Source organism: Aythya ferina (genome assembly GCF_964211825.1).
Source record: "Aythya ferina genome assembly, chromosome: 24".
NCBI lineage: Eukaryota > Metazoa > Chordata > Aves > Anseriformes > Anatidae > Aythya > Aythya ferina.
Genome location: NC_140322.1, coordinates 146,269 through 165,975, shown reverse-complemented (window position 1 = coordinate 165,975; position 19,707 = coordinate 146,269). Strand labels below are relative to the sequence as shown.

General features: G+C 51.3%; 1 long non-coding RNA gene across 1 annotated transcript; it reads right to left on the bottom strand.

Moving 5' to 3' along the window:
* Positions 1 to 7,839: 7,839 nt before the first annotated feature.
* Positions 7,840 to 11,150, bottom strand: LOC311423174. Its single transcript, XR_014685597.1, has 2 exons — positions 11,003 to 11,150; positions 7,840 to 8,698 (listed from the first exon to the last, which is right to left on the bottom strand). It is a non-coding gene; the product is annotated as an uncharacterized lncRNA (long non-coding RNA).
* Positions 11,151 to 19,707: the final 8,557 nt, after the last annotated feature.

The following is a 19,707-nucleotide window of genomic DNA, read 5'->3' as shown; positions in this document are numbered from 1 at the left end:
TGCTTTGTTTTTAGCAATCTCATTGAAATTTAAATTGATTTGTTATTTATCCAACTGACAACAAAGAGAGAAAAAAAGTCATAATTCTGTGCACTGGGGAGATTGGATTCCTGTATCACTGTCAGCTGCATTAACTTACTTCCTGGATCTAAATTCAATTAGGGCAGCATTCCCTAGCATTAATAAATCAATACCAATGCCATTTTGATATATTTTGAATGTCTTTCATTATATATTTCAGGGCAGGGATTAGTGCTGAATTAGAAGTTAATGGGACGTGACAAGGCAAATCAAGTTGGGTAAGTAAAACCTTAGAGCCGTTAGCTATAATTGCTTTCTGTTTCAAAAGATTGCTTTGGTGAAACAATGAGTTGTTAAACTTTTCTTGTTGGGAGCAGTCCCAGCCAGGGGGACTGTCTCCCTTTACAGTGGAGGAAGAACAATTAAACAAAATCAGAAAGCCTCCAGGATGTGTGTCTGCACTGTGATAGTGTCATGGCATTTACTTCTATGGCACCAAATGCCTCCTGCAGCAGCATTTGGGGCAGGCTTGCACCTCGCTCATCTCCCCATAGCCCCTGGGGCTTGCCATCTGTCCGCAGCGGAGAGGTTGGGCTACGCCTGCTGTCACATCACCTACACCAGCACCACACACTAGCTTTTATACCAAAGGATTCTGGGAAAATTGAACTGATTTCAAGGCTTGATTAAAAATAGATGAGAGAAAACATTGGTGCTGCGTTATGGAATTTGTCCCCAAACCGCTGTAATGTGGTCTTACGAAAACCAACATGAAAACCCACCAGCACGAGCATGAGCCCATCCATTTGATCTGCATGTGCACCCTGTCCCTCTCATCTCAGGTATTTTTCCACAGCAACAGAGCAGACAAAATGCTGTACACAGGGACTCATTGCAAAGCAAAGGGGAGTTCCCAGAAGTGACAGAAAAGCCTTTACCTGGGGCAAGGACAGTTATGGATATTGGGAAGAGTACGAGGAACAGGTAAAGAGAGCAGTGCTGCTGGCACAGCTAAAGGCATTGTAGGGCATCCTTAAGGCTAAATGCAAGAGGCAATCCAGGTCCTCAGCTGGGGTTAATCTCACTGACTCCAACAGATGACCTGGCCCTGATTTTGGCTGCCTATTTCTCTGGGCAATAGTCCTTTGATAGCTGCTGCAGTGAAGGTAAATCTTCACATCTCTTCCCTGCCGCACATGAGCTTGCTGCCTCTCAAATTGATCAGGACAGTACTGATTGTAGATTAAGTGACTGGCTATCAGTGACTTGAATCCTGTCCATCAATCACTCAGTTTGGTCCCTTGCAAAACATTAGTGAAGTAATTCATCAGGGCAACTCTTCCAGACAATAAACTAGGCACCTTACAAAATGGAGCATGCAACTGTTAAAGGTCTTAAAAGCATTTTCCAATTATGAATGGCCTGAAGGGAGCCATTCGTGCTGCATCTGGGGATGAATAAAGATGGAAAATAATAGTATATCAATGGTATTGCAACTTTGCTGTATTAATCTTTTAAGAATTAAAGTTGCTTGTCCCTTCAAAACAGGAATGGCACAAGATGCCTCTGGATTTTGATGCATTAAAAGTGGAAAAATTTTTAGTCTAAGATTTCTTCTGACCTATCCCCATGGACTTTGCCATGGTCATGTCCCCTCGAAGCTGGGGAGCCTGTACAAGAGACAGAGATGTGTGGGAAAGGGGCCTGATTGCTAACGCAGTTTCCTAAGTTTTGGGGCCAAGGACCAAACTTTCAGGGGGATCCTCCTGCTCCCCCACTGAGCAGCAGCAAAGCTGATGCATGCAGAAGGCAGCGGAAGACAAATCCTGCACTCAGACAAGCTCATCACCACTGCTTTGAAAATATAGATGTTTTACTGCACCTGGGATCATCCAGGACCCCTCTCAAAACCAGCTCAAAAATCAGAAGTCAAACACACAAAAAACCTACACACCCTGCCAGTCAATCTCATGCCCTTCGCCAGCTGTCGTGGTGAAAGCCAAACAGACACAGCCGTGCTGGCTACTCCTGCACCAGTAAGCTTCCTCCTCTACCAAACGCCTTGCTGAACTCACACTCCACAGCATCAGGAAAGACTAGTGTTTCCATTGCCAGGCAAGCAAGTAAGGCCCCAAGTTGCATTATGGTGTACATAAAATCAAAATCTGCTATTAAGAGCAATTTGGAGTCAGGATTGCCCTTTGAAACCAGGTGTTTTCACTTTCAGGGGCACCATGAGCTGCAAGAATGGGACATTTATATGGATTTTCCATAGCTGACTTGGAGAAAAAAAATAGCGTGGAGGCAACTCAACCATAGCCCTTCGAAAAAAAAAAAAAGTGCAGTTGCATCCTTTTGGAATTCATTAGATCCTCCCTCCTCAAGTGGGCAGGTGCTGATCTGAACCATGGGTTGTACAAGGGATAGAGGCACTAAAAGAAAAAAAAAAAAAAAAAGACCACATTTTTGATCAAAACCATTTAGCCCAGACAAAAAACAAGTAGCTCTTTTTCCAAGTAGACTCCAAAGACTCATAAAAGGATGCTGAAAGCTGAATGACCTTATAAACCTCAGCCCCAAGTGTACTTGGAGGCAGCTTGGCTCAGACTGTGGCATCCGATGAGGTCCTGGAACTGCTGTGCCCGGCGGGAGCGCACCTGAAGGCAGAGACCACCACCCTCTGGGAGATGCAAAATGCCAGAGCAGACCGAGCCACGGCTGTGGATCCAGGCCTGGAGGCAGGATCCAGCCCTCCCACCCGCACAGTTTGCAAAATGCCTCCATTGGAGCTTGGCTTCTCTGAAGTCCTTTTCTCTGGCAGGGCTCTATGAGAAGCCAGAGACATTTTGGCCACATCTGCAGCTTGCCAAATTAAACAGGTAATTTTATTCCCACTTCTGAGCTACCATAATGGGGGTTTATAACTCCTGGAGGGTCTGGAAAGTCAGCTATCAGAGGCTTTTATTTAACTTGGCCATGGAGACAAAAAATAAAAAATAAAATAAAATAAAATAAAATAAAATAAAATAAAATAAAATAAAATAAAATAAAATAAAATAAAATAAAATAAAATAAAATACTTGCTCAATTAACACAAGCATCAGGGAGGATTTTTCCACCTCAGCTACACACAGCACACTCTGCTGGACATGCTCCTCTCATTGATTCAATGGTAGTAGCTAAATCCGGACAAAACATACCCAAAATAAAATCCAGGCCTTCCTGGCATTGCATCTCAGGCCCCCAACAGGGAAAGCCAAGTGGTGGCATGACAGACTTGGCCACCTTCACCCAGCCAGCAAGGGTCACACACAGGTGCCCATGCATCTGTGGGCTGTACTCGCCCGGCCGCGCTCTCCCTAGACCCTTCCCTCGAAGCCTGCACGTGTTCATGCACGCGCTCTTGGCCCTGCCCTAGCGTAAAGGACACCTGAACTCTACCGAGCATGAAAAGGCAACAGCCAACACTCAGCCAGCCGCTCCCTGCGACTGTCCCCCAGTGCACTAAAGGGATTTATTTTCCTTGAGTGTTCAGATTTTATTTTTCAGGTCCCAATCTTTCACATCAAGCAAACAGCAATCAAAACTCAGAAACCCATGCTGCCTCTCTCCCTGCAGACCCCATCCCAAAGTGCCCCTGGCAGCCCCGTCCCAGCACTACCTGCCTCCCCCACCTTCGTGCCAGGTGAGACACTGAAAGCAGCCACAATCTGTGCTGGTTTCTGACGACTTCCTTGTCTCACACAGCAGCTTCACCCACTCTGGGGAGAAGAAGAAGAAGAATCAAGAATTGCTTTGCCCAGATGCATTGCACAACCTTTAAAAAAGCAGAAGCCCTACTTGCAGAGAAACCTGCTCTGGGCAGCTCAGACAAACCCCAAACCTCCCTGCCCACAATCTTGAGCAATAATTTATCCCGACCACGACGGGGATGTTCTCTCCCCATGTTGCAGCTCCCTGAGCACAGCACAGCCCTGTGCACAGCCCCCAGGAAGGCCTGAGGTTTGCTCGAGCCGTGAGGAGCACCCACCCAGCTGCTGTGGTCTCATTACGAGAGCCGTCATGATGCAAACACGGCACAACAGTGCCAGCCACCTCCTTGCCCAGAGAACGAAGGAAGAGATGGAGAACAGGGACTGGAAAGCTCTAAGACCCCACATCTGCCTAAGGGATGTTTGATTTTTCTTACTTTTAAGTAATTGCAGATGTAAAATGAACAGCAATAAGAGCCTGAGCTGCTGAGGCCCAGAGCTGATGCGAACTCCCATGTACAAATGTGAAAATTAGATGAGGTGTTGGTTGACCCAAGGGGGGAAAAACAAAAAATGAAAATGTTTCAAACATTCCAGAAATAAATTGAGCAGTTCCTGAATTACTACTCCATTAATGGAGTCTGCTCCACTGGCACACCATTGAAATCTGCTATAATCTCACAAAAATCAATGCAGTGATAGCACGACCAGTCTGGAATAATTTATGCATTTTCTTGGACTCCTGAACAGTGTTTCTTCTAGGAGGCTCAAAGACATCAGTGATGGGGACAGTCCCACAAGCACATGCTCACCTTAAAGCCCAGCCCTAGTGCCATCGCCACTGGCAGGTGGGTAGAAGCAAGCATGGGCAGAGGAACATTACTGGATCAAGAGCAATCAAATCCAGGACTGAAGAAAACAGGAAAAATCATGCAAAACCCACATTAACAGCAATCAGACCAGTAGCTCTCCTTTTCTAGATGAAACAGAGCTCTTATTTCCCTCCCTGGAGAAATTTTTGAGACTCCCTTTCACCAGGGTTAGAGCCTGTCACGAAGTCAGTAGGACTCATTTCACGGACGAGTCCATCTCCCCCTACTTCTTGCCTTTACTTCAGACATGACCTTTTGATTTCTCGGGTAGAGTGTAAATTACATGTCGCCAGCATAAAATATTAAATCCAATTTATATTTAATTATTGATGTTATTATGTATTCCATAGTAATGGCAGCAGGAAAAAAAAATCTACCCCACCATTAAATAGCTTGGTTGCATTAGCAGCTTCTTGAGGTTAGATATCTTCCTCTGTTCCTTCTTAACGGTAAGATTGATGGGTATGGGGAAGTTTGTAAATAGTCTTCCAGAAATATTTTATCTGATTATTGTACCTATAAAAGGGATCAGGGAGGGGGAGAAAGGGCCTTTTTAAACCGCTACTAATTATTTGTTCAGATAAAGGGCAAACAGCTCGGCGATCTGTGTGCATCTAATGCTCTCCAGCAACCCCACTGGAGGTCGGTTGCTTCAATAGCCCCCACAGGCAGAGATGAGGCTATGGAAACCAGCCTGGGTTTAAGAAAAAAAAAAAAAAAAAGCAGTGGAGAACCACAGTGGTTTTTCCAGCTGAGACTTAACCAGTGTGTTAAACTGAAGTTTGACGTTTTTACTAAAATATTAATTGATTCTACTTCGACTTGATTAAGCTAATTTTCTATCCATATATATTTAATGCCAGAGTGATCCAAGGTACACAGAGGTTCACTGTGTAGGTTTTGCTTCTTTTGCTCTCACGTGGGACGAGATGGATTTATGGACATGCAGCATGGGCTCCCGCTGGGAAGGAGCTCATCCAACCTCTGCAAACACCTTCACAACCTACCGTGGCCAGGCTGCACGTCCCACTGCCACCGCTGCCCTGCTCTCCTCCAGCCAGGGACACAAACCCACAGCTGCTGGGCTGCAGCGAAGGCTGAACCTCCCCGAGGAGCCCTGAGCTGTGCCCACCCCAGCTGCGGCAGGGCAGCGAGCAGCCGTACCCCCTGCCTCATCTCCCAGCACAGCACAATTAAAAAAAATAACAATAATAATAAAATACCATTATCCCTCCCACTTAAGATTTAAATCAATAGATCAGATGGAGAGAATCCAACTCAAGAAAACTGAAGAGAAATAATTGGTCTGGGGGCTGACAGCAGGCTACTAAGTGCTCAAGTGTCACCGTGCTGGGTGACAACCTTTGGGACCAGCCAAGCTACGGAGGCAAGGGGGGAAGTTCCTCCCCTTGAAGCACGTCACAGAGTTACTCCCCACAGCGTCCAAAAGATTTGCTGCTGCTTTCCAGCTCCCACCAACGCCCTGCCAGCATGAAAAATAACCAGGTTTGGCATTTAAAGAAATGCAGAAAGGGAAGACAGAAAGAAAAAACGAGGCCTGCAGGAACAATTGCATAGCAGACAAGCGAAGAGAGCCAATGCACAGGCTCCGAGCAGCAGGAGGGCAGGGAAAGCTGAATGACTGCTGCATCGAAAATAAAGAATTTGGGTAACTCATGAAAGGCCGGGAAGCCGCAGAGCCCCCACAAGCCCAACCTGCCTTCCAGCAGCCTGCTCCCGTACAGGAGGTTTGTTCAAACAAATGAGTGGGTTCCATGATATTTCTCTCCCCTTCATTTGGACAGCTGACAAAGCTGTCAGAGCAGCTCAGCTTCGCCACGGCCCCACATACTAGCAGCAGATGGGCAGCTCCTCCAGCGAGAGCTTCTCAGCTAAACCTGCACATTGAGTGACATCAAAATGCTATGCAAGTTTCATTCCATTTCCTGAAGTATCATCTTAAAAGTCAAAACTGTCAAACACATTATGCCAGTGTTTCAAAATAAAGCACTCCCCCTTCTTAATGGGAAAGGTTTTTTGTTTATTTGTTTTCTGCTTAGAAATGTTCCTTAGTGGCTTTTTAAATCTGGCCAGGAGCCTTTTCCAAACAGTTCAGAAGAAAATACTTTGTTGTTTATTTATTTATTTCTAAGTGGATTAGCTGAATGATCTTGTAGGTATTTCCAGAGAGGTAAATGCAAGGTTAGCCAGCAGCCACCCTATCCCCAGCACAATATGGAACAACGACAGGGATGGAGACTCCTGAAAGCTGCCAGCCCCAAGACCACAGAGGACAACCCAATTCCTCCTGCAGTGCGTGAACAGCAGCCCCAGGCCAGGCCAGGCCATGCCAAATTTTACCTTTTTGCTACTTTCCAGCCCTTGGTTGTCCCAGGGGCTAGACACCCTGCGAATGGTACAGACAGTACATCAGAAATTTTGACACCACAACAGCCCCAAGGAGCAACAACAGCTTTCCAAGACTTAGATTTTTCAAAGCAGGCTCTGCATGTTGTAGCACAGGAGCAAGTAACCCTCCTCCCCCCCCCCACCCCTTCACCAGATCTCTGGGGAGATGCTCAGGTGCAGCAAAGCCACAGTCACAAGCTGCCACCCCTCCCACCACCTGCAGCTAATTAATCCCTAATTGCCTCCATCCTGTCAGTGCCGCCCTGGGGGCAGCTCAGGTGCCAGGTATTTTATGCTGCACCTTATCATCCCCCAAACCATGCCAGCTCCACATTGCGGGCCTGGGCTTCATTTCTGAACCTGCAGGACACAGGGCTCTAGTGATCTTTAATGAGATTTGTCCCTTGTTACACCCCCCTTGATTTCAACCAACCCCTCTTTTCCATTCCCAGGAAGGAAGCTAGAGTTGTGCTATGCCTGCGCTGCTTCTGCTGCCACATCTGCACCCAGCTTGCTGACTTATCAAGAAGCTGCTTTCAGCATTTCAAGCTTTCAAGTGAAGCGACTCTCTGTTGCTCCTACTTTTGTGCTCATATCTTGCCAGGTTGATATTTCCTCCTAATGTACTCGTACACATTGGGTCCATTGTTCAACAGGTGTAGGGGAGCTGAGCCCAGCAACTCCTCAGCTCAAAAAAATAATTTTTCTTAAAAGTTCTTATGCCACATCACAAAAGGATGCTACTGCCACGACAACAGTGCTAACTGTTGCACCAAGCCCTGTACTGTCCCCAAAGAGCCTGCTGGATGATGCCTTCCTAAATCATAGCTGTGCACATGGATGGCTGATTCAAGGATGTCTGCAAGAAGCTGCCATCAAAGCAGATGTGGTGCCAGCCCTGTGCTGGCCCGAGGACCCGTGTGTCTTCATTACCATTCTCCTGCTAATAAGCATTGGCTTTTTATTCTATCAAATTATCCCCTTTGATGCCTAAATCAAGTTCGAGCCAAGTCCTCTGCCAGGACCTCTGATCTGGCAGCATCGATTCCTTAATCACGTTTGTCCATGTCCTGATCTCTACAGTTACTTTAATGGATGCTTATGTACATGAATTATAGTCCAGCCTGTGATGTTTCTCAGAAATACTTAGAGGGCACCCAGCAAGCACCAGGGACCAGTGCAGCCCCATGCTTGGCTTTCTACACCTAAAAATGTTGCCTGGATTACTTTTTTTTTTTTCTCTCTCTCTCTCTTTTTTTTTTTTTTTTCCTGAAGAGCACAATTCAAGGTGCTTCATTCTGTTTTACAGGCACATACGGACACAGAGGGATGGCTGTGGGAGCAGCGCTGCCGGCTGCACAGAGCTGTGGGCACAGGCGTGTCGACAACCCCAGATCGCTGCCGACACCTCCTGCCAAGAGGCGGCTTGCGAGCAGCAGGCGAAAGCTCTGCCCAGAGCAGCGGGGAGGCACACGGTGTCCCCACGGCCTGCAGCAGGCCAGGAGCCGGGCCGGGTGGCTGCTCCACGCGCAGCTCGTTCCAGGACCTCGGGAGCAGGAAATTGTCCGGGCACCACTGCGGCGAGGGCCACGTGCAAGCCCCGCTCCTCCCGGCGTCGTCAGGAAACCACAGAAAAGCCTGGGCCTGGAAGGAAACAGGAGACGCTCTGGTTCTGAAGGGAGGAGGGATAGCGAATGCTGACAGGTGGGGATGTTTCAACGAGCACATTTAACCGCTCAGCAGGGACTTGTTGCTCACCTCAGGCTCAGCTCAGCCCCATGAGGGGTGAGTGCAGAGGGTGCAACGCTCCCCGGGGTGCTCTGCCTACTGCACACTGCCCCAGGCACTCCCCTCCCCTCCCCTTCAGTCCCCTCCACATGAGCCCCCTTGGGCTCCAAAAGCTTCCAGGGCCATATTTGTTTCCCCCTCTCCCACCTCCTCCTGGCGGCGTGGCATTGCCTGCTAATTTTACTCTGTCTGGCCGGAGCTCGCAGCCACTGGTTCTTGTTACGCCTCCTGCAGAGCAGCAGCGCAAGCACGCAGCATTTTTGCAAAGTTACAGGGTAGCAGAAATATACTCGTTTTGTTTTTCCTTTGGCCACTCTGTTGTGCTTCCAAAGTTGGGAAAAAAATTATGAAGTAGCAAGAGAGGAAAAAAAAACACATATTAGACAAACACATAAATAAACTCTGATTTTGGGGGTTGATCGCACTCCAGAGCAGAAAGGAGAGGACAGAAAGATGGAAAAAAATCAAAATCCAGAATATTAGAGTACGTTTTTTTTAAAGAAAAAATAAACAAACCAAAAAACAAACACAAAAGCAGTGACGCCAGCCCATCATGCAGCAGCCCTATGGAGATGGGCCGTTGGCAGCAGCTCCTCATTGCCAGTCCCAGCCAGGAGCCCTGCCCCGCAGCTGGGGTCCACTTGGATGAACAAATACACATCTTCTGCTCGTCTTTCCTGACAGATCTGCTCCCTGCCAGCTCCCTCAGCACGGGTCTCAGCCAGGCAAGCACACATCTTCACCTCATGCCATTGTGCCAAGTCCCAAGTAGGCAGCAAAGGGAGCAAGGAAATGAGGATGAACTGAGAACAGTTAAGGGCATCTGGGAGAGATGTAAAATGTTAGTGAGAGGGAAAGCAATGAGGTGTATTTAAAGGAAAAGTACTGTCATGGAAAGGAAGGGAACTGGCACCAAAGGAGGGCAAGTAAGGCTGGCCAGCAAGTGAGGGCTTGGAGCTGTGGTCAGTGCAGAAGCCCATAGGGCACTTGCTCAAACAGCCCAGGGAAAGCTGTGACAGCAGCGAGTGGAACAAGGAGCTGCCACCTGTCCCCATGGAAGACGAGGTCTGGGGAACCGCTGGGGACACTGGGGAAGCTGCTGGGCATGGGATCCAAAACCGAGCTGCAGCAGAGGGAAGCCAGGGGCAGTGCTCAAGCCCATGAGGTTCCAATCACGGCCCTTCCTGACGGGAAAAACACACGTAACAACAGAGGGCACAGAGCACAAAATGCTGCTTTCACTCAAAATGTGAGAATTTAAGCTGTTGGTGCACAGGAAGTTTAGGTGTGGGGCTCGGCACCCCTCGGCACAAGGTGGGCGCCCAGTACCACAGAAGGAGGAAATCGTCCCAGCGGCATGCGAGGAAGCTGCGGGGCTGGGCTGGGATCCGGCATGCAGTCCTGGTTAACACATGTCGCAAAACTGAAAGCCAAATGGAGAAGGAAACAGAAGGTGACAGTAAAGATACCGTGACTAAAGGGATCTTCCAGGGCTGGTTAGAGGAACTGGCTTTGCCTTGAGGTGGTCGGGGATGTGCTGGAGCGCTGTGCACAGCCCCACAGATACCATCAAAATGCCACCCAGGTGGTTACAAGAATGACAGATAAAGGCAGCAGAGCAGGAACATATTTGCAGAAGTGACACCCTCTGGGGCTCAGCACTGGTTGTCGGCTTGGCCTCATGGTTTCTCAGTTTTTCTCCCACCAGAGATGCCCCTGCTCCTGCACAGCCAGAGGGCTCACACTGGGAGCGGCTCCTGACTCCCGCCTGGGATTAGCACCCTCTGAGGGCTTCCTGGCCCAGGCCAAGGGTTTGAGGAGGGCAGAGTGCTGGTGCAAGGTGCGTGCTATCAGCATGCCTCTAAGGCCTCCTGCAGTTAAATGACCAAATGTTTTTGCATCACTGCGTTTTCTGTTTTGGTGCATTTGTTATCATGCACAAAGGAGGAAGTGACCACTCCAGGTACCTCCCAAAACAGCAGGAAAAATTTGCATCCCCCCAGCAGAAACCAGTGCTGCCGAGCCTGCCGAGGACCCATGGGTGCCTGGGGTAAAGGATGCTCTCAGCAACTCTCACAGGAGCACTTCCTACAGGATGACTGCAGAAGATTTAAGACAGGTTACGGCCTGGGAGACTTGAAGCACTGGAGAAGATCAGACCTGAGCTTGCATTTTCCTGAAGGACAAAACCTCCCCACACACAAGAAACAGCTCCCAGGTTTGATTTTCTGCAAGAGTCAAACAAATCCAGCTTGCTCACAGCCCCTCTCTGCTCCTTTCACCAAAGCTTCACCATATTAAGCAGCTGAACTGCATCATCCAAGGAGTGTCAAATTGGTTTTAAATGGTTCTAATTATAACCAGGAAGTTTTAAAGTGTGTGGGTGGAAAGGAATGCATCAGATTAATTTAATAGCAGTTACCACGGCACAATAGTCCTTCAATTAAGAGTTCTTTCTGTTTTTTTTTTTTTCTTTCTTTCTTTTTTTTTTTTTCCTGTTAATAATAAATGTCACAAATGAGAATAGACATATTACTTCATCAGATGCTTTGGCATATCTTGTCGCTGAAAGCCTTTCGTGCAGAAATAGTAGCTGAAAGGGTAATTTTATAAGGCTTAGCACTCACTTAACACTTTAGAGGCCAAAATCATCCCTCAGAAGAAATCCAATAAGCTGCACCTGTTTGCATCAGAGCAGAATCCAACTCTGCAACCACAAAAAAAAAAAAGCCCCTTGTAGTAGCAGGACCGTGCTGCAGTGCCTCAGACACAAGCCTGCATCCTGCTGCTAGGAGATGCCTCCAGTGGCTGGGGAGACCACAGGGAACAGCTGGGGGTCAGGGAGCCTGGGGACCTCAGCTCTGTGCTCTGGAAATGCTCTCACTTGTTTTCCATTTTGTTTTCCCAGGCCTCTGAATCCTGCACCGTCCGTGGGGTGGCTCTGCAGGACATGCATGGCTGGGGGCGTGGGTGGGCAGCAGAGGCGCAGAGGCTGGTCCTGGCGGGGTCTCTGCAGGTGGAGAAGGGCATGGCCCGCACAGGGGCAGCTTCCTCTCCCCCTCTGGCTTTGAACAGCATGGGGGGTTGCTGAAAACCAGGTGCTGAGACGGGAAACCGTGTGTTTAAAACTGCTGCTCTGCAAGGAGTGTCTGCGAGCGGGGCTGGGAGGCTGCTGGGCAGCTCCGGAGAGCAGCCTGTGCCCCAGCTCCTTCCCAGGGCTGCAGACAGGGCCTTGTTAGCAGAGGTGCTGGGCAGCGGTGCCCGTACAGCCCCGTGCCACAACGCAGTGTGCCCCCCTGGGGGCTGCTCCCTGCTCTGCCGTGGGCCGCAGTGCACACCTCGTGTGTCCCTGGAAAAGGCAGCCAGCGGCCCCATCACTCCTCTCTGAACTTCCTTCATAAAAGCTGGCAAACTTCAGCCCTAATTGCTTCACACCTGGGTTACAGACGTGGTTTCCAGCATTCCCTTCCCAAAGCCACACAGTGTGCTGGGGCAAGCTCACATGTCCCCGACCGGCCTCTGCTGTCCTCGCAGTTCGTTTCTCCCTCCCAGGTCCCAGATGCAACCAGGCAGGTTCCTCCCTACAGCTGGGAATTTTGCCTGGATCTAGCTCCCAGCACTGCGGAGGGGAACCCTCTGGCTCTGCCTGAAATAGCCTTTACTGTTATTTTTTCCTCTTTAAAAGGTTTATTCTGGTGGGTAATGAGGGGGAGATCACTGGGATAGGGGAAAACCACAGAGCAACCCAACCCAGCCAGTTAATGACGAGGGAGGATGCAGCGGCTGCAACCAGGAGACAAAAATACTGGGAAGAGCCAGCAGAGGCATCTTTAAAAAGAAAACCTGTGGCTGGCAGAAGTATTGAGGCTGGGAGGGATCAGGAGACACCCTGGCACCTCTGGGCTCCCCAGGACACTGGGAAGAGGATGGGGCTAAGAGGGGCATAGCCCCTCTGCTGGCAGTGGGCACCCCACAGACCCACAGCACCTCTGGATATGCACCTAGGGCAGTGTACTGGGAGCACTGGGGAGATCTGGCCCCTGTCCCCACCCTGCATTGATGATGAAGCGCAGCTTGGGGGTAAGGTGCCTGCTGTTTACGAGCACCGGCGGTCCTTTAATATTTAATGACAGCTAAAGTGTGCTTCCCACACGGGGGGGCTCAATGCGGGGTTACAAGAAAGTGATACTCAGACTGGAATTGCTCAATCTCAGTGGTGGCAAAAAAGCATCAAAATGAAATTTCTTGCTCCACCCTGCCTGGTTTGCTGTGGGGGGCAGGGGGAGAACAACAAATCAGGGGCAGTGGTACCCAAAGCACCTGAGGGGACCTGGATGCCACCCCAGGAGCTTCTGCGGCGCTGTCCTCGCTCAGCGCTTCCCTGTCCCCACTAAGCCTCGCTATGAGGTCGATGTTTGCCCCACAGCTCTGGCAGTTTCATGCCACAGGAGTTGCCTTGGATGCCATCAAGTGCTGAAAAACAGCAGAGATTGACTAATATTCTCCAAAATACAGCATTGTCTTTGTGATTTGTATTTAAGTTTGGCCAATGCAATATCAAAGAGGTGACTGGAGGGACTTTGGTACTAAAAACAACGCACAGGAGGTAAACATGGAGGTTTAGTATTTTACCATTGCGGCTTTGAGATAGTTTATGACACTGGGCTAATAACTCACAAAACAAAATCTTCATCGATCGGGAAAAATGTCATGTTATCAGCCCCCTGTGCCTGGAGAGGCATCTCCCTTGCAGCACCCCCTGCTTCACTGCCCACTGGGGATGTGTCCGTCCCAGTATGTCCTTTGGGACGTGCCCAGCACGACACCCTTGCCACGGGCCCCATTTTCTGGGACAGGGTGCCACAGGCTCAGCCCCTCAGCAGAGAGGATCCCTGGGGCCAGGCTTGGGCTTCATCCAGGGCAGAGGGAAGATGAGGATCTTCAGGATCCCAAATCCTTGGGGTGCTTCTCAAAAACGAGATCTTGGGGAACGTTTCCAAAGCCACCTTAGTGCCAGCCAGGGCTTAGCCTCCTGCAAGGGTGATTCCAAAAGCAGATTTTGGTGTATGTTTGGTTTTGCCTACTGCCCACGGCAGTAAGAGGTGAATCTGCAGCATCTGCCCAAGGGGCTGCAGCTCGTGCTCCACAGCAGGAGTGGTTCCTGTGGAATGGAGGGCAAAGCAGCCCCAGCAGGGAGGGGAGCAAACCCCTGGTGTTCAGGGCAGGCCCTTGGCCCCACAGTGCTGCAGAGTCGATGTGACTCGTGCCAGGACCAGTGGTGTCGCCTCCATGCTGCCCGGCTCGTGGCAGCTTCCCACCAGCCTCCTCCCTCATAATCACAACAGGAGGACCACGGGTCCCGTCCTTCCTGGTTATTGGCAGCTAATTAATTGCCACTTGTCACATTCCCCTGGGGAAGCATCTGCCCCCACCAATCAATCTCTGCTGCTGCTGGGTTTGAGGGGCCTCAGAGACATCCCCAGCCCACCAGGACCGGCAGGGCCCATCGCAGAGAACCAGGCTGGCACCTCCCGAATCGGCTGCACACGGGCATGGCCCCATGCCACGGGGTGGTGAAGGCCAGCGGGTGATGTTCAGGGGCATCTTTGCTGCATCTTTTGCCAGCGGGTGATGCTCAGGGGCGAACTTGCACATCAGCCAGGGCCTGGACAGTGAGAAACTCCGAGGTGAGCACCCCAGGCTGCTTGCCCGCTGTCTCACAGCAGCATATTTCTGTGATATATACTGTAAATCTACTTCATTTGAAATTCATAGTTAATGACCGAGTTGCTCTCATCCAGGAAACTCTGTGAGGTTCCGGCTTTTAAGGGAAAAGATGTAACCAGGCAGGAGTTGACAAGCACTGCAGAGAGCTGCCCCGCTCTCCAGGCACTTAAGAAGTCTCCAAAAGAAACCTCACCCCCAAGGGACGGCTGTGATCTTCAGCAAGGAGGGGGCTAGGGAAGAGCTTCTCGGGGTGCCCAGGCTGTCACCTCTGCAGGACTGAGGCTTTGGGCACATCGCTCTGGGAGGAAGCGATGAAATTCCTTCTGTGTGCCACTTTGGGGTCACAGTGGGCTGTGTGGGGTCAGCAGTGGCAGGAGATGTGTCTGGACATGTTGCTGCTTCCTCCCCTCACCCCTAGGGCTGCAAATCCCAAGTAACCCCCCCATGCATCCCCCAGCCTATCATCCCAGCCTGAACTACGATCCTGGACTGATAGGGTGTAACATGGAGAGGAAAGGCTTGGGCAAAGCTCACCCATTGTCCCTCATCTGGCAAAACTGTGGGATCCCCCCCACCCCACTGCCTGCCCCACGGCAGGGCTGGGACCGGGGACACCCAGCGGGACCCCTGAGCAGTCTCAGGGAGAAATGGGGTGAATTTGCCATTTTGCCCACCACCCACTACTAGCATTAAACACAAACCGTTGCCATCATTTCAACTATGTGATCAGGAGCCTAATTCAATACAATTAGGATCATTGTTTGAGGGTTGAGCATTTAGCTGAAACCCTAAGCCAGTCCTGCAGTAATTTGGCTGTGGAGGAATTGATTTTGACCATCAGCACTTTCTCATTTTCAATAGAGTATGAACGTAACCAGGTTAATTTCTGTTAAGCACATTACCCAGGTACTTTTTGCTCTCCAGCCCAATGATTATGTGTCTGATCTGAAAGATTATAATTGCAACCCAACAGGACACAAACTGTAGTCTATGATTGAAAGGAACAGGATTGAAAGAAAAGCAGCTTCTCTTCTACCTAAAAAAAAAAACCAAACAAACAAAAGCAGACAATCTTCATTTTTCCCTCTCTCCAAACGTCTCCATGGTTGTGGTGGTTTCTAAATGCAATATGGCAGTGTAGGAGATCTGTTCCAATCAGTAAATATGTCCTGAATAATCTTATCTTCAATATGCTGGCATGTCTGCAGCCTCACTGGATTAATGCCTTTACTGCAAGTTTGATTTGCTCCTATGCAAGTTGTAGGCCTGGGCTTCCTTCCCTTTACCTGACGCTTCTGCTTGCAAAGGGCTTTCTAGCGTGACTGGAGCAGGGACCCCCACCTCACGCAGGAGAGCAGGGGTCACCCCCAGCACCCCCACCAGCCCAGCCTCCCCCAGGCCCCCAGCCCCACTGGCAGAGGGGATTTGGCCGTGTCAGGGTCACAGATGTCAGCATGCTGCTGGGAAGGCACTGCTCTGAGCTGGCCGGCAATAACACAGCAAACACCCCCTGCGTGTTTCAGCCCCGCAGCTCCCCCAGGCCGGCGGCAGGGAAGGGTTCTCACCCCGAGGACATCCTTCCCCCCGCTGCTGCCACCCACCCCCAGGCTGAGGCTGGGATGAGCCCTGTCACCAGCCCTGACTGTACATTACTGCTCCTGATCATAATAACGTTCTTCCGCTTATAAAGCACCTTTCATCACGAAGCAGGATGGAGGGCGGCAGCTGCTGAACAGCACGGAGCGGTGCAACACAGGCAGGGCCGGGCAGGAAGTGGAAGCGGCTCCTGCAGCTGCTGGGACGGCGCAGGAGAACCGTCCTCACGCCACCGCGTGCTGGAGCCTTATCACATCCCCCGGCATGCTCCCAGCTCCCTTCTGACACGCAAGGAGCCCATGTGGCAGGCTGCACACGACAGCGCCGATGTGACGTGCAGCGGCTGTGCAGGGGGCAGCTGCACCCCGCAGGTGCCCAGGGGAGGAAAGCTGCCCTTGGCCGTGGCGCAGCACAGCTCCTTCACGCCTCCTCCAGCAGTGCCTGCTCCCGGCACAGCAACCCTGACCCACGGCATCGCAGAGCCCGGCTGTGGCACTGCGCAGGTTTGTGCAGGGCCACGGACACAGCGACGCCGCGCACTGAGCCACGGCACCGGGCACCAACCACGGAGGCCGGCTGACGCAGCGGTGTCCTGGCTCGGGGTGAGGGGCTGGCCGGCCCCCTGTCCCGGCTGTTGTTTTAAGCACCACCTCTGTGCAGAGCAAGCTGGGGGTGGTGCAGAAGCTCACGTACAGCACAAATTGTGCTTTCTCTCCCTGCACAAAGAGCTGCTGCATCGCGAACCTGCGGCATCTTCCCTTTCTGCCTCATCATGGCCCCAGCATGAGGGTGAATGGCACAAACCCTGGCGGAGCACTGACCTCCCTGTTCAGCCACCCTCTCCTCATGCCCCACGGTGCTCTCCCAAGGTCTGTCCCAGGCAGACAGCGCAGCACCTCCCCGGGCAGTGCCAGGGAAGCACTGTGCTCCAGCTGGGACACTCTGCCTGGCAAATAGTTCAGACCAAATGCTCAAAATCACTGACAAAGGAGGGTTCTGGGAGTCCCGCAAGGCTGCAGCCACGTTCCACCAGGCACCATTGGCTGTGGCTGCTGCTCACTGGAGCAGGACCCACTCTGACCACAGGGGACACTGCCCTGCCTGCATCAGCCTCCCATGGCCAGGAGCAGGGAGCAGGACACCAATGTCAGGACCAACACCAGCGCCTCCAAGGGCTCAGCGAAGCCCTGTGGGTGGGAAATGTCTTCAGGGCCAGGGCTCATTACCTACCAAGGCTTGGCCTTCATCATGGGGGGGCACACTGTGGCCTCTGTCATGCTGGAGCCACAGTCATTTATTTTTCTGAGGAACAGCACAACTCATGCCATTCGCTGCTGCCCAGATTGTCTGATCAACACAAGGAGCTTCATGCTGCAAGGATGCCTGGTGCCTCTGCAGAGGGCACTCAGACCTGTACCCTGCGGACCCCCGATAACAGCGTCACATTTGCTGTACTGGCTGGGAGATAACTGATGCTGTTCCCTCACCAACCCTCAACCAGGATCTTCCCTTTTGAGAGACAAATATAACTGAGATGAGTCAGTTCCTCCAAGCTCCCATCCCCTGTACAATATGTAACTGGAATTTTTCATTTCGGCACTGCAGGGGAGGCATAACTGGAGAAGACAATGGAGTCAGCTACAACCCAAAAAAGCAGTGCCAATTCTGTGTGCATGAGAAATAAAAACATTTTTAAATCTAAAAATAAATTAACTGTAAATGACAGCAAGAGCAGATCTGCATGTACTCACTGTCAGCCTGCACAGGACCATTCCTCACTCCTTGGCATGAGGGAGGACTGGGTGAATTCCCTGCTCTTCCAGGTCAGGCTGTGATTTGCAGCACTACCACCAAGCAGGTAATGCACTCGGCACCTGCATGAGGAACTGGGCTCACTGAGTTGGCATCAGACCCAGAAGCAAATCCACAGAAGCCAGGAAAACCTCTTGGGTTTTTATAACTGCATTATGGTAGTGAGAAGGGAAAAGAGGCTCCACCAAGCTTGGTGCTAGGCTGGGCCAAGGCATCATAGAAAGCCATAAAAACCATCCAGCTTCCCACGATTAAATAAAAGGGCAGCATGTACACAAGCAGCCGATGGCCCCACTCTGCAGAGGGACAGCTGAGCTGCGGCCTCTTGGAATGGAACTTTGTCAGGGAACGGAGCCGATATCCAGCAGCCTCTGCTGAGGCCACCTTCCTTCCCTGTCGCCCCCCCGGTATCTCCTAACTTGTGTTCGGAGCAACCCCGTGCTCAGGTGTCCCAGGACATTGCCTGGATGCTCCAGAAAATGCAAGGGCAGCTGAGGGACTGAAGGCAGGAGGGGCACAGCTTATGCGGTGTTCCATGTGTGCTGGTGACCTCTTCCCACACATGGTGAAGATGGCCCCTGAAGTCAAGCACTGTTTTAGGGCATGTGAGCAGGGCCAAATCCTGATATTCTTCTTTACAAGCATCAAGACTTGCCAGGACATAGCCAGGGCTGCTGCTGCTGCAGCAGCAAGATGTTTCTTTCGGCTTTCCTTGGCTCCTGTCATGCGCCGATTGCCTCCAATAATGAACATTTCCACGGGGCCGCCTGTGCAGAAGGCGAGGACACCCTTGCTGCAAAGTGCTCAGAAGCAGCGAGCACTGGTACAACCACAGTGCGCGGTACCTCAGCCCGACAGCACACCGCCCAGCTCACTGCACAGCCCGGACAAGCACGCAGCCGGCTGCTTTCCTCAGCAGCCAGGTGAAATCTCCCCTCCTCCAGCCCTGGCGAGCCCCATCCTTGAGTGTGCTGGCAACCCTCGCGTGGCCAGCCTCAGGTGCCTCACAGGCATGAAAATTTGATGCTTCCCAACCAACTGCAAGGGTACAGAGAAGGCAGGTGACGGGAGACTCCTCCACCAAAAAAAAAAAAAAAAAAAAAAAAAAAAAAAAAAGAGAAAATCCTCTCCTCTTTCTTGAGATATTGTCAACGGGGCTATGTAAGTGCCTTCTGCCTCCCATTCTTTGCCCCAGCGTGCTCTGTTTCACAGCGCTAGTTCCACTAGGTTTGGCTTTTTTTTTTTTTTTTTTTTTTCCCCTCTGACTTGACTCCTTGCTGGGTGATGCTGTATTTGATATTTTTAATCACTCAGCATGCATCAGAGTTTGGCAGTGGAAGAAAGTGAAGTTAAAAAAGAACAGAGAGAGTTCGCCTCAGCCAGGGCTCGCTGCCACTGTCACAGCCCCTCAGCGCTTGTGCTGCGTTTCCCTCTGCTGGAAAGGCGCGAGCTGAGGCCGGCCGCGTGGGATCCTGCAGCAGCTCTCACCCTCCTGGGGCCCGCATCGTGCCCGCACAGCCCCCAGCCCCCAGCCCCCAGCCCTCAGCCCCCAGCCCTCAGCCCTCAGCCCTCAGCCCTCAGCCCTCAGCCCCCAGCCCCCAGCCCCCAGCCCCCAGCCCCCAGCCCCCCTCCGCTGCGCGCCGCCGCACACCTCTTACACGCGGAGCGGCAGCTGCGTGAACCCCCGAGACAAACCCTTACACCCTGGTAATCAATTTATAAGCTTATAA